The sequence below is a fragment of the Lissotriton vulgaris genome, chromosome 2_2, assembly GCF_964263255.1.
Source record: "Lissotriton vulgaris chromosome 2_2, aLisVul1.2, whole genome shotgun sequence".
Taxonomy (NCBI): Eukaryota; Metazoa; Chordata; class Amphibia; order Caudata; family Salamandridae; genus Lissotriton; species Lissotriton vulgaris.
In genome coordinates this window covers 5,024,680-5,040,417 of record NC_141688.1, presented here as the reverse complement: position 1 = coordinate 5,040,417, position 15,738 = coordinate 5,024,680, and positions in this window count along the sequence as shown.

Genomic DNA, 15,738 nt, shown 5'->3' with positions numbered 1-15,738 from the left:
CATTCCGCGTGGAGCTGCGAGGCTTCGATGCAGCCGCTGCGCCTTTCGCTGTAATTTTCAGCGGCATTCCTGCCATTTGGCTCTAGCTGCCGCGACCTGCCGGATGATAGCCCCGCCAGATAGATCCTGACGGGAACAGCGCGGGAGAATGAAGAACGACGCGCCAGCTCCACAGCAGTTTGGCAGAGAGTCTCACTCTCAGGTGCTCCAGGCGGGAGGTAAGCGCCATAAACGTGAGAAGAAAAAAGCTGAGCACGTAGTTTTCAGAAAGTTCACTTATTACTTATTGCTTTGGGTAGCCCGGGATGGGATAGCCAGAGCGGGAGGTGGTAGGGATCCGGGAGAGCTCCACACCAGCCTACTCAGCCGAGGTCACGGCTGCCATCTTGCCCTACGAGGGCAGATTCATCTGCATCTTTTTCTTCTGCTGTTTCATGTGCCTCACGTTGGGTGGTGCGGGGCCTTTCTCCAGCACTGTGTGGCACTGACACGTCAGGGGGCAGACATGTGGATGTAGTGGTAGCAGCAGCATGCATCAGCGCCAGGCCTTGTGGCAGCAATGCCATGAGGATGGTTTTAAAGTCATTTTGGAACCCAGCTACCCCTCGCTGGTGTGCAGCCGTGGCAGCCGCTCTTTTTGCATTGGCCTGCTCCATGTTCTCCATGAGCCTCCGCATGAGTCTCAACTCCCGGGCGAGCTCACTGGAGCAACTCTGAATCGACAATTGTTCTTGTCTCTGAGTCTGGACTCTGGCTATGTCAGCCATGGTTCGTTGGAGTGCATGCAGTAGACTGTGGGTGTCCGTTAGGGACTGTGAGTGGTCCATGATGGGACTTAGACACCCACGTATGGCATCTAGTTTGTCTGCCATGCGGAAAAAGCCCGCCCACCCACACCTGTGTAGCCAGCTGCACCTGACATCCCACCACATGGCATTGGAAGGCGATGTGTTCTTCGTGGGGGTCCTGGGAGGCTGCCGTGGTGGTGGGTGATGCCTGCTGTGTGGTCTGTGCAGGGGTGGGGTGTCCGTGTTGCAGCTGGGCTGCCCTGCTCCTGGAGGTCGGCTGTGGAGACTGTCAATGAAATCTTGGAGGGGAGAGGTTCGGGGGGCTGCTCTGTAGGAAGTGTTGATTGTCCCTCTGCAATGTGAAGGGGAGATGCAGTTTAACAATGTGTTCACATGTGTGTTGTCGCATTGTACATGTTTATATACAGACTGCATGACTGTGTACATTGTGGCTGTGTTGGAGGGGCTGCCCATTTGCTGTGGGACAGTGGACATTCCGACAACATCACAGATGTGTGTTTGTACTTGTCCAATATCAACTCAAATTTCCATGCAATGCCACTTGTGATTGGCCAGTGTCTACACCCAGTCAGCACCAGTTGTGTCCTCTGTTCTGTTGTGGACGTGTTGTGGTTTGTGCCACATTGTTGTCAGTGTTGATGTGCTATGCATATGATGTGTGTGTGCCGCATTTTGGGGGAGTCGCCCCTGCAGCTCTGATTTGGCTGCCCCTTATCCCTTCCATGTGGTGTGCCTCTGACTTCTGTGCTTATAAAGTGCTGAGATGTTGCATACTTGGGTACATTGTTCTCTTGGTGGGAGTTGGGGTCTGGGGCATAATATGGCCGCAAATGTGCTCAGCTCATTTGTGCATGTGCATCTCACCCTGTCCTCCCAGTCCCTGGTCATTACTCTGTTGCTCTTGTGTCCGGTCCTGTTGAGCAGTGTCTGGTCCCCCAACTCCTGCCACCATCTTCCCATTGATGACTGTGGACACCATTTCCTCCATGTCGTCCAGCTCCTCCTGTGGCGCAGGACTCCCACCTCCAGTCTGCATTGCTGCCTTCAGGTTGTTGGCGAGTTTCAGCTTGGTTTTGTGCTTGACCTCATTCCAGTGCCTCTTGACCTCTTCCATTGTCCTCTTCAGTACTCCCACTGCATTCGCCTTGTCTACGATGGACTGCCATAGTCCATTTTTTGGTGCCAATGACAGAGTGGAGGTGATGAACAGTTGATGATGATGTTTTACCACCTACATTATCAGGATCCTTTTTTTCTACAGACGGAAGCGCTTCTTCCTATTCTTCTTCTTCTTGGCCTTCCCTGACCCCAACGTCCCAGGCAGGTCCTCCGGGGAGCTTGTGGGGTTCTGGTTTTCCTCCATACTTGCATCGGCAACATCCATGGTTCTTTGCTGTTGTTTGGCATTTGTTTGTCTGTTTTTTTAAACTTCTATGATGATTGTTCCAGCCTGACGCGTGTGGATTGCAGGCCTGTTGCTAGCTTTTTGCAGATTTTTGTATTGCGATTGGCCTCCTCACAGCTTTATTTGTGTTTGTGTTTTGCATTTTTGCGGTATCACGCCTATTTGTTGCATTATCTGGTGACTATCACATGGTACCGCCATGTTGTAAATACTTGGTTAACACAGCGTAAATTTCCTGTGATAGACTGAGATGTTGGGAGTTGCGTTAAGTTACTTTTGCAGTAGTTATCACACGGTCTTGAAAATATCCCCCTGTGTTTGTTCTTGTCTTTCTTTTTTAGGAGCTGTGCCGGCGAGGCGTGCAATGCTTGTCGCTAAACTCCACCAGGCACCGAGAATCAGGAGCAGAAGTGCTGGTATCAGGAGCTGGAGCGGTGAGGTCTGTCTCCCAGGTAGGTTTTTGTACACAAGCGTGGTGGAAGCTTCAGAAGCGGCCTTTATAGACAGCACCCCAACATGGCTGCCAAATACCAGGATACCTTGAGACCACTTTGTTTGGCTGGTAAAAGGAGGCCTGATGAGTAGAGTGTTGAGTCGAAGGTGCTTTCTTGGTGACCTGCCCAAGCGGAGAAACCCACCAGGTGTGGAGAGAATGGGCCTAGGGGGTCATGCAATATTATATGTCATGTGAGGCCAGACCTGGGGGATCATTAAGAGACAAAGGAAGAGCATAAAGTGCAAGACATGACACCTGTCACAATACTATTCCCCACCAACCACACAGAACTGGACACAGTCCAACTTTTTAAAAGCAAATTAGACCTATTAAACCGAACAACAATTACTCAATCAGACATCTGCAATTCTTTACCACAGTATTCAAAAAAACATGTATTCTTCATCTGTAGACCCATGTAAAACAACACAACCTACTCCAGTCCTACTAATCAGGTTTCAGGCTCTGATGCAGTGGCAAAAAAGTCACCCACCAAGTAGCTGGCAAAGCCCTACACATCTGAGATGCTAACGATATATGTCTCATCATCCTTTTTGGCATATCTGTGACATTTAAAATAGTTGATGACGAATCCCTTTCTGTCACACTCTCACTCATGATCAATGTTCCCTCTAATTGTTTACTTCTGTGTGCTGCAAACAAGGTTCTCTGTGCACAGCAGCTAAAGCTATGTGCACTGAAGGCATGCAAAAATTCACTTTGCAAGAGATCGCAGTGTATGAGCTACCAAAGTCATTGGGTTCTGGCACTTCAAATTAAATATAAAAGTTGCATTTTCACTCACTCTTGTTTGCAAGTAACAATCATATTTAAGTCAGACATATGAAACACTAACATGATCATACCAATTCCACGTGACACTAACTCCACCAGCACATGCATATACAGGTACAAAAAGAGCAGAAGTATATTTACTGTGAATACTGTGGGCGAGCATTTAACAGAGCTCTCAGGTTTTCCCATGCAAGGCTTGGGTATCTGATCCAATCATTGTGTTTCTTTTCTTGCCACTGCATACATCTTATTGTATCCACCACTGTTAGATCTGGGGGTCTCTAGTTGGCAGAGGTAGGTACCTGAGACCAAATAGGGACCCTTGCTTCTAGTCAGGGTACAGGGACATACACAGTAGATAACCCCTTGCTCACCCTCTAGGTAGCTTGGCACGAGCAGGCAGGCTTATCTCCAAGGCAATGTGTTAAAGTATTTGCACTCAATCACTACGATGACCCCCCCAGTACACCACAAAGGTAGACCACACAGGTAGGTATGTGTAAAAATATACTCAATAGTTCTCTGGTTTCTAGGAAGGTAAAAGAAATAGTCTGTAGTCTCTTAATTGAATCAATATTCAAAAGAATAAGCTTGTAGGCTGTAATCACTTGTAAGCTGACTCTGTGGTCGTTTTAGAGCTACTGCACTGTAACGCTCTTCCCCGGATGCCTTATCTGCCCTTATCAGCGAGATCACACACTGGACAGCAGTCCCCGGGTCCCCCGCGCTATGCGAGGCTCTTTGGGGTTAAAATATGCCCATAGATGCTCCCGCGCTCTTAGCACTTCCTGCCGCCTCCGCCGTGCTCTAGAAGTGCCCCCACAACAGTCAAGGCTCCTCTGTGCAAGACTCACCACACTCGGGGCAGGCGGCAGACACGCGATGTTCCCGGACCGGCAGGGCGATTTCCTCGGCAGCGGCGTCTCTCAGCGAGAGACACGGGCGATGCACCAATCAATGCGCGGCTCCCACGACTAGCCCCTGATGACAATGTCAGCGGCTTCCAGGAGTCAGCCACTTGCAGCGCGGCTCCTGGACAAGGCCCCTATGATGTTGCAGCTTCTGCGGGGCGACTCGGCCAATCGGAGCGCGGCTCTCGCCGAAGAACGGCCAATCAGGTCGCGGCCCCTTCGTTTCTTTGCTCCGCGGTTTCAGAGCGGGGACAGCAGCTTGCAGTCAGTTTCAGGCCCCCGGGCCGCGGCGAAGAATTGCGGGTAGGTGCATCTCATCAGTTACACGCTTCTGCACTCCCGGCCTCGGACACACAGCTCGAGGTACGGCTGGGAGCGCTCATGGCAGGATGATGCTCGTGGGCACAGAGTCGGGGGCTGAGCATGATCTCGGCCCTCTTGAAGCTCCCGGGCTGGCGGTAATTAGAAGCGCGGCACTCTCACTCAGATTAGAGAGCAGCCAGCGCGCCACACGGGCCAATAGGCCGAACCTCCTTCCTTTAGTACACAGCAGCCCACGATCTCTTTAGCCCACAGCAGCCCACGATCTCTGCAGCACACAGCAGCTTCAGGGGACACAGCAGAGTTTTGTAGTCCTTGGCAACCTTTCTGTCCCTGAGTTGCAAAACAGGAGGCCAGCTCTTCTCAGGCCCTTGGAGATTCAGATTGAAGACACAGCACACAGCAAAGTCTTTTTAGGTCAAGCAGGCAGGGTCACAGCACACAGCAAAGTCCCTTCTTCTCTTTAGCTTCAGTTGAACAGCAGAACAGGTCAGCCCTTAGAGCACACAGCAAGGCAATCTTCCTTCAGTTCTTCAGCGGTCCTTCTTCCAGCAGAGGTTCCTCTTGATTGTAGAATCTCATCTTCTGTTGTCAGGGCTCCTTCTCTTACACCCCTAAAAGTCTTAGAAGTCTTTGTGCAAGTGGGCCCTGATCCCGGTCTAAACCAGTTCTGGGTGTTGCTGGAGCACTTGGGCTTCCTGGCTTCTTCCTTCCTTTCAGTGTGAGGGGCAGAGGTGACAGTCGCCCAGCAGGAGGTGGAGCCAGCATTGTGGCAGGCAGGCACAGCCCTATTCACTCCCAGGTGCTATCTCCTCCCACCACTCTATTGCAGATGCAGTCATTCAACCACGGGCTGACTCAGACAACCTCCTAGGGGCTCCCCAGCCCCTGTCACCCTCAAACCAGACAGTAAATCCACAAGCAGGCCCAGGCACACAGAAAGGTTAGACAAGAGAACAGCCACTTTCTAAAAGTACATGTTCTCAAACACAGAATTTAAAAACAACCTTTCCTAAAAGATGTGTTATTAAATTCTGAGTTCAGGGATATCAATCACTTATGTCTCATCTTGTTCCTATGGGAAGATAGGCTGGTATCCATTGGGACCAGCCTCCCCCATGTTAGTCTATGGAGCAAGATAACCTTGCAGCAGTGAGCACACAAAATGGCTGCTGCTCACTACCAGAGCATGTTACCTGCACTAGTACATGCTCTACCTTTCCTATACACTGCACCCTGCCCAGGGGGGGTACCTTGAGCCTTCCATAGGGGTGACTGATGTGCACAGAAAAGGAAGGGTTAGGCCCAGCCAGTGGGGACACTGGCCAGGAGGACATGGCAGTTCACTGACTGCACACAGGCACTGCGGTGGCAGGCCTGAGACACCATTTTAGGGCTACTCATGTGGGTGGCACAATCAGTGCTGCAGGCCCACTAGTAGCATCTGTCATCACCAGCCCTGGTACATCTAGTACACTTTACTAGGGACTTCGTGGTGATACAAATATGCCAATCTGGTACATCCAATCAATATAACAATTGTCAAAAGGAGCACTTACACTCTGGCACTGGACAGCAGTGGCAGAGTGTCCAAAGCATCTAAACCAGCAAAAACGAAATCCAGCACAGCATCAAAAATACAGGAGGCAGAGGCAAAAAGATAGGGGAAAACCACGCCAAGGGTGTCAGGTCTAACAACCACATTATGACAAGACCACAAGCAGTAGAATACAAAGTGAAAAAAAACATTGAATAAGCTAGCCATGTCCTGACATTACACCACAGCAGTTATTTGTCTCTGGTGCCCAAACAGAACTATGGGTTGTCTGTGAAGTGCAGTTTCATGAATGCCAAGGCAAACACAAGGATATGATGGACGGGGTGCTGAAACCTTTTAAACACTGACCCTCAGTCAGAGATCTGGGTTGAATCCATCATCATTCTTTAGCTCACTTCGCCACAGCAGTTCAGACCCAGCTATATGCAAATCAGTCTTGAGCCTGTGCTCCATGGCAACAGTCTAGCCCGAACTGCCAAGCCAGGTCTTCCCTGAACCAGAAACAAACATCCTCAGACCGGTTTCTGGGTAAAACCCTTCATCAGTCAGGCTAGCTTGAATCCAGTGGCAAAGGGAGCAAGGGACCCACGTCTGGGCATGCCCTGCAAATTTAGGGCGAACAAAGCAAACACAAGAAGATGATGGACGGAGCGCGGAAACTTTTCAGGGCCAAGAAGCAGTGGAAGGTGGAGCTCTTCATGGCACAAGCTAAATATGACCACTGAGTGCATCACTGCTCCAGGTCGTTACCTGACTCTTACGGCATCAACGTTATCATCAAAGCTAATTTTGGTAGAGATGAAACTGGCTCTGGGCCCAGAGCCTCCTCCTTTCTAACAAGAGTTTAAATCTTCTGAGGCTGACACTGCACTGTTTGTTGGCATCCAGGCTATAGTGCCTCTTTTAGCCTCCACCATTCTGTGGTGCACCTTAAAGCCCCAAGATCCCTTGGGGCCTCTGACTAAGATTCCATCAGAGACTCCATCCCTGGTCCTGGTCAATCATGCTCAGTTTCTTCCCAGTGCTGCCATGGCACTTGCCTAACCTCTACCTCTGCCAAAGGAATTGGTCGTTGCTCCTTTAACAGCATTCCAACCATCACATATCTGTTACAAAATGTGGCAAATTTCCGAAAGGTGAAATCCATTTTGATATGATGCTAGTGCCAGGCCCAACAGTTGATTGAGAACGATTTACTTGCAGGGCTTTACCTTGTGATAAGTACTTTGGCAAGGTTAAAGGGATTTTTTACTCTTACTCAGACAGCACTCAAATGCCTAATATCGTCAACCATAATGATGGCCATGAAGTGGCTAATCTTTTTCCTTTTATTAGTACAGATTGTGGGGACAGGTTGTTTCTCAGAAAGCAAGTGAACCGGGTACTATTCCTAGAGTAGATCTGGAGAGACCATCATCATGATTGCTTCATTGCTGTGCTGCCCAAGATTACTGAGGTATCTGGAGTGCCTTTGCCTGTAGATGAAAACGAAACTAAACTAACCACACAGATATTCCACAGCTGGCATCCTCTGCTGTGGATCACTTGCTCCCTTTCAACTAGAGGAGAGGATGTGGTCCAACAGCTAGGTCAGTTGACCTAAAATCTGGGGAACTGGGTTTAAGTCTCAGCATCAAGTCTCAGCAATGACGCTCAACATCCTGTGATTATAGGCAAATCACTTAATCTCCTAGGGCCAGATGTAGGTAATTCCGAATTACCGACTCTTAAATACCGAATCATACCGATTCGGTATTTAAGAGTCGGTAAATCGGAAGGGGGCAGATGTAGGTAATTCTTATTTTAGAATTACCGAATCTGTATGATTCGGTATTTACCGAATCGGTAAATACCGAATCATACAGATTAGGTATTGCCCATTGATTCCTATGGGCCTTGAAGCCCATGGAAATCAATGGGTAATACCGATTCGGTATTTACCGAATCGGTAAATATCGAATCCTGCAAGGGTGCAGGGGGTGTCACTTTGACACCCTCTAGCACCCCAAGTACAGGCTTGTGTGACATGTGGCACACATACATGCCCTAAGGGCATGTCTGTGTGTCACATGGCACAGGTGTACATGCACAGATGTGCATGTACACCTGAATTCGCTATTTTACCACCCAATTGGATTGGGTGGTAAAATACCGAATTCTGAAGGCCTGTAGCACTGTAAACAGTGCTACCTACATCTGGAATTTACCGAATCAGTCAAATTACCAATTCGGTATTTTACAGAATCGGTAAATTTACCGATTCGGTAAATTTACCGATTCTGTAAAATAATGGCCCCTACATCTCAAAAACCAATTACCGGTCGGTAACGGCCGAAATCGGCTGTTACTGACCGGTAATTGGCGACCTACATCTGGCCCCTAATGCCTAACAAAAATGAATGTCTCCTTGTGTAACGCAATTGGTGCTAATGTAAAGCGCTCTGATACCCAATACCTTATGGTCAAGTTCATGCTACATAAACCTCCTCCCAAAAAAACGAAACTGAGCCCTTCATAGATCTCCTTTTGGTCACATGGCGTAAACAAGTTTCTGCTCAGATGGTAAATCATCATGTCACCCAGTGTCATCATCCTTCATGTCAACCTTCCCTGTCTCACTCCCGGAAAGTTTTGTGGTACATGCTTCCACTTCCTCCTAGCTGAATCCTGACTCTTTCCTTTCTACAACCCAAGAGGGAATCTAAGAAGATTGAGGCAATGGGAAAGAAGTTGTTCTTTTCGGGGAGCCTTGCCCTTTTGCTCCAAGAAAGCTACTTGTCTTCTGGCTACTTGATCCTTTGGAAATTGCGCAAATGTTTTTCTAAACCTCCCTGATCACCTTTGGGACCATTTTGCGGAAGTGTAGCATGATGTTCAAGAAACATCCAAAAAGAACATCTACTGCTCTGGCCTACATACTTTGGAATCAGTGGTAAGGTCATGGACTTATTTATTGCATGCATCACTATGCCTGGATACACCCAACTGGCTGTTTGGTCAGTTGATTCTTATGAAAATTACCTTTGATGATGCTCGTGTTTTTCGGAAAGGCAGTTGGAGTATGTTAAACAGGGTTGTGCCTTGGCCTGCTCATTTGGCCTGGCTTCCCCTTCTCTTACTGTAAGTTCGGGAATTGCTCCCAAGGTATACCCTTTTGGCAGCGCCACTCCTCACAACCGGTGCAGTAGCAGTCCAACCAGTTGTTTCCACAATGCAAAGGACATAGTGGTTCCTATGTCTCCAAGGACAGCAGCAACAGCCCTCATCCTCTTCAGAACTGCAAAACCACTTTAGATCCTACTCAAGGGAATACATGTGGCCTTTAAGGGGGGAGGTGCCATTTCACTTATATTATTAGATGTCCATCACTATCGTACAATGGTTTCTCCAGTGTGTCAAGCAAGGCACACCCTTTCAGGACATGTCCTCTCCCACTATGCGTTTTTTCTGTCCCCTTAAAGGACCATGCTTTCACTCTCTCAAGCACAATGTTTTTTTCCCTTAGGAACTGTCAACACTCCATAGGGGCGGGAAAGCCAGATGTCTGACTCACCTTGAGGTCCTCTTGAAACCTCAAGACTAAAACAAACTGAGCTTTCATGTGGCTCGTGGCTGCCACCCACATTCGAAGCTCATGCACCAAGAATTGAAGACAAACATTAACCCTTGATGTATAGCACGAGAGAGAATAAGTTGCCCATCTAGTGCCAGAACTACACAATCTGAGAAAAAGTAGATCAGCCTTGGCTTCCCTGCTTGACCAAATTTTGTAATCTTAGGCAAATACTTTATTTACCTAAGAACATCATTGAATATTTAATAAGAGGATGTGTGTTGTACAAAACATATTTTGTGTTTGATTTAATTAACTATAGTGTTACTCCACCTATAATATACAGGCCATATATAGGGTACACATGACAACTGACTTACCCCCTGGTTCACTAATGGCATTGTTGTCATGGCACAATGCATGACTGTTTCTAAGCTCATATTTAAAAAAACTGTCAGTTTTATCAAATGCTTTTCAACTCAGTGAAATATAGTGACGTGCGAAAGTGAAATGCTTCTGTATGCTAAACAAATGTGCTTTATGGAATTTCGAAGACACTTTCTCATATTTTTGCATGATGATTGTTCCATAACCTACACGCCACATATTATCAGGACTTGGCTCGTGCACAAGCCATACCCTAGTCTTGGACCGCCCTGTTAATTTGTTGACCCTCTCACCACTAATACTACACTGTCACTATCTCGCCAGCTATGTGTCTCCTTTTTTCGCAATCATAAACCCCCATCTACACCCTGAACTCACCCCAACACTCGGAGGTAACTCAACGTGCATGATGCACTGTACAAGATTCATAAGCTGCATGCGAAAATCAATTACTGAAATACATCTGGGAAAATAAAATACTCATAGGAAATAGATTGGTTATACCATACAACATGATGTAAAAAATGAAATGTAACAGGAACTGCATTGCTGATCTGCATTACTTTTAGAGTTCTTGTACATATTCGAGAAAAACTGTTTTTACCTGCAACATTAAGGGCATGAATATAATGGTTGGTATGAACCCTTTACTGTTTTCACTGGTCCTACCTCAAATAATAATAATAGTCAGATTTGAGTAGCATGACTAATCATCCGTGACGGTCTCTAGGCGGTGTGCCTAGGCATGGGGAGATTCAGTGATTTTGCCCAGAATCACAGGATGATGAGCCGACGCCTGACATAAATACCTTGAGTAAGCCATAGCTTAGCTGCTTCCAACCTGAGAGGATAGTGCCATGCAAAATGTGCTTTGATGGTGAAAGGCACCAGCCACACTGAACTGCTTTGCTTCTCCTTACCATCCACCACCTCACCCTCCTCCCCGCAGCACAAGACCCATCACACAGTGCCCCATTCCTGGCCTCCTTTATATACGTTTTTTCCATAACCCAGTAACTGTCCCAAACTTTCCCTGAGTGCCCCAACATTTCTGTAAGACTTCTCACGGTGATTGAGCGCCGCCTGCACCAAGAAAACCTTTGTAGTCATTTCTTTTGAATGAGCACCTGACAAAGTCTTCCTTTGAGCATGCTTGGCGTGCCCTCTCCAAAAGAGAACATAGGCGCTTTTAAAAGGAAAGGTGTGCACACGCAGGCGCGCACACTACATGGAGCAAAGATCATGAGTAAAAGTCCTGCAGTAAATTGCCTCCTTCTTCTTCAATCAACACTAATTCAGAAGTATGAAATTCTCTAGATGTATATTCCAATTAGGCAATCGTGGCATACCACCTGGATCTATCCTCTGCCTTATAGTGTTTAATCTTTATGTGGAACTCAAGGAGGTACTATTATGCTGAGGAAGGACTGACCACCTTTGAATATATTGATGACACCCTATGAAACTTAAGATGTTATGTTATGTTATGTTATGTTAATAAGGCATTTGTTAAGCGCACTATCACTGATTAGTTTCTTGGCGCTGAGATCAACAGTAACATAAACGTGGATGAGGGATGGAGAATTATTATAATGCTTGTCTGTACAGCCAGGTCTTCAAGGCTTTCCGAAATGAGAGGATGTCTTGGCAGGTCCGAATCTCAAGAGGGAAGGTGTTCCACAAACAGGGGGCAAGTGTTGCAAACCTACGGCCTCCAGAGCGCTTAAGTTTGAAAGGGAGCGTCTGAAGGAGGCCCTGGTGGAGTGAGCGGAGGTTGCGAGATGGTACGTACCTGGTGATTAGTTGGTCAATGAATTTGGGGCTTTTGCAGTACAAGGATTTAAAGATCATACATCCTGTTTTAAAGGCACAGCGTTGGGTGACAGGAAGCCAATGCAGTTTCATGAGTAGGGGAGTGGCTGCATGCCACCTTGGTTGATTCAAAATCAACCTCGCAGCATAGTTCTGTACCATCTGGAGACATTTAGATAGGTAGTTGGGGAGACCTAGATAAATGGAATTTGCGTAGTCCAGATGGGACAGAACAGTGGCGATCACGACCTGGGTGATTGCCTCCGAAGTAAGTAGACGCCGGACCTTCCGAATTTTTTTTAACTGGAAAAAGCATTTGGAGACCACCTGGCCCACTTGTGCTTTTAATGAGAGATCGCAGTCCGAGGTGACCCCAAGTGTTTTTGCCGATGGTGAAGGGGACGGGGCTTGACCTAAATCCGATGGCCAGTAGTGGGGGCCCCAGTGCTTGGGGCTGTCCCCAGTAAGGACCAACTCGGTTTTTCCTGGGTTCAGTTTCAGCTGGTTTTGGTCCATTCAGGATTTGATGAACCTCATGGTCGACTGGAAGTGCAAGATAGAGTTTTCAGTATTGTCGATAGTGAAGAGTAGCTGTAAATCATCTGCATAGTTGAAGAGCTTCACCTGCTCGTCTCTAAGGGTCTGGATCAGAGGGAGGATGTATAGATTGAATAGGTGGGTGACAGGGAGGAGCCCTGTGGCACTCCACATGTAATGGACTGTTTGGCACCAGCTAGGTCTCCAAGGCATACTGCTTGAGTGCGATTCTCCAAAAAGGACCCCAGCCAGCAGGCCGCTGTGTCCCGTATGCCGGCCTGTCCAACACGATCGATCAAGATGTTGTGATCGACCGTGTCGAACGCGGCCGACAGGTCCAGGAGCACCAGAGCCTGGGGGGAACGTCTATCAGCGCAGTCCCGCAGTGTGTCCAGGACTGTGGTTACTACTGCCTCTGTTGAGTGTGCTGGCCGGAATCCAGCCTGGTGGGAGTCAAAGCAGCAAGACTCCTCAAGGAAGTTAGAGAGGCATTTAGCTACGTGGGCCTCCAGGACTTTTGCCAAATAAGGCAGTAAGGAAATGGGCCGGTAGTTAGCCTTACAAGCTGGGTCAGCCCCGGGTTTTTTCAGGAGCGGTATGACCGTAGCTTCTTTAAATGCTAAAGGAACTATACCGGAAGTCAGGGAGTCATTCAAGAGTGTAAGAGCAGGGTCTGGATGGATGGAGAGACACTCTTTCAGGATATAGGGGGGGCAGCTGTCCGAGGGGGCACCGGATTTAACTCTTGTCAGTAGTTCCAGAAATTGGTCCTGGGTTATGGGCGAGAAACTACTAAGGGTGCCAGGGCTCATCTTGATTGCCCTACCGGTAGTGATTGGGATCGCAGGCTGGGGAATGCTAGCTTTAATGTCTGCTATTTTGTCGCTAAAGTAGGTGTTAAGTGAGTCACAGAGAGACTGGGTAGGAGTTATCTTGGGGCGGACATTATCCAAATTCGTCAATTCGTTAAGGATAGAAAAAATATCCTTAGATCTATTTGAAGATTTAAGGATTCGGGAAGAGAAGTAAGCCGCCTTAGCAGCAGAGATAGCATTCATGTACTCCTTTCTGGCCCTTGTGTATTTGATTTTTAACTCAAGGTCGTATTCACGGCGCCATTGGCGTTCCAACTGCCGCAGAGCCGATTTCCTGGATTTTAGATCCGAGGAGAACCATCTATTGGCATCAGCTCGCCGTGCCAGTCTGACATTTTTGTAAGGGGCGTGAAGATCACTAGCAGCTTGTAGCCAGCCTGTGAGAGTGGATACCGAAGAATTGATATCGCTATGAAGGGGGGGAGTGGTGTTAGCTAGTGACTGTAGGAAGGCAGTTTTATCCATTGCATTCCAATTCCTAGCTAGGCCGCCGGCGGCTTGCGTGGTAGTCCTAGCGGGGACGAAACATAATTTGAATTTGAGAATTAGGTGGTCTGACCAGAGGCATGGCAAGATTGTCGGAGTTGTTACACAGGTGGTGTTGGTCCACACCTGGTCTAGGATGTGACCCTTGCAGTGGGTAGGGGAAAGCACTATTTGAGTAAAGTTTAAATTGGACATAAGGTCAGTCAATTCGGCCGATTGAGGGCCCTCCAAGGGATCATTAAACCAGTAGTTTAGGTCACCTAGTAGGAAGATCCTGGCATGGTTGAGTGCTAAATTAGCAACTTGATGGCTCAGGGCCATAGGGAATGATGGCATCGAGTTGGGGGGTCTGTACAAAAGGACACATGCTATCGTCGTGTGGGAGGTGGCAATTTTTAACACTAGGTTGTCTGTGTTTACTAACGTGAGGCAGGTCAGAGTGGTGACATCCAGATTTGAGCGGATAATTGCCGCGACTCCTCCACCCCCTTTCCCCGCGACACGGTCTACATGAATAATATAGTAATTAGGTGGAAGAGCCGCTATTATATTGGGGACGGAATCAGGGGTTAACCACATTTCTGTAAGTAGGAGAATGTCCGGTTTCTCCATGTCCAGCAGAAGGAAAATGTCCATTTGGTGTTTTACTAGGGAACGGGTATTTAGATAAAGGATAATAAGCGAGTGGGGAAGTGGCTCAGAATGTACCTGATTGTTTACAGGGGCTGTCAGAGGACATCCCTGGTTCAGAATGCCATACTTGCTGAGCCGACTGAGTGTCTCCATTGGCAAGTGGCCCTGACCATTGTTATTGTATTCTATAAGATCGACCCTGGGATAGTGGATAGGTCGGGCAGCATAATCTGCCCCTAGTCCCGGCTGGTCGCGGACGGGCGCAGATGGGCTTGTCTTTGGCGCGTCTTTGGCGAGCCCGCTGCGCTTCCTGGGTGGGGGGTTCATTATGTGGACATAGAGGTGGAAGGGGCCGAGCACTGTGCCGCTCGCCTGCTCCTCACCTAATATGGTGGCTAACACTCTAAACCCCGGCAGCGCCTAATCGGCTGCAATGGGGCGAGCAGGATCAGTGGGGCAGGAACAGAAGAAGTTAAAATAGATGCCCAGAGTGAACGATCGATAAATTTAAAATTCAAAACACAACTACACAATTACACTTTTTAAAAAGTAATTCTTTTAAAAAGCAATTCATCAGCTCACTCGCGCAGCAGTCCCGGCTTCCGCCTCAGGACTTCAACATCCGCGTGCACACTGTCAATCAGTGCACGCGATCGAGATTAGCGTTTTTAAATGGACAGAGGTGGGAGGGGCCGAGCACAGTGCCGCTCGCCTGCTCCTCACCTAATATGGTGGCTAATGCTCTAAACCCCTTGCAGCGCCTAATCGGCTGCAATGGGGCGAGCAGGATCAGTGGGGCAGGAACAGAAGAAGTTAAAATAGATGCCCAGAGTGAACGATCGGTAAATTTAAAATTCAAAGATGTTGTCAGTGAAACAGATCCATTGTGTCGTATCTTGCATATCAAGCATAAAAACTTAGATTTCATAAATGAACCTAAAACGCAGTGCTACAAAAGTGGGATTAATTCTTGTCACCACCAAGAGATCCAACACCAGCTTCTAAATATGTCTCAGTAACACATTACAACGTCTTCTAACAACTGTCCAACTGCCTGGGCCAAATCAAGCTTTCAACTAGAATAGCATATAGTGTTCCAAACACACATATTTACGTATGTTCAGAAAGCATAGTACCAACTAAACCTCCTCATAGAAAAA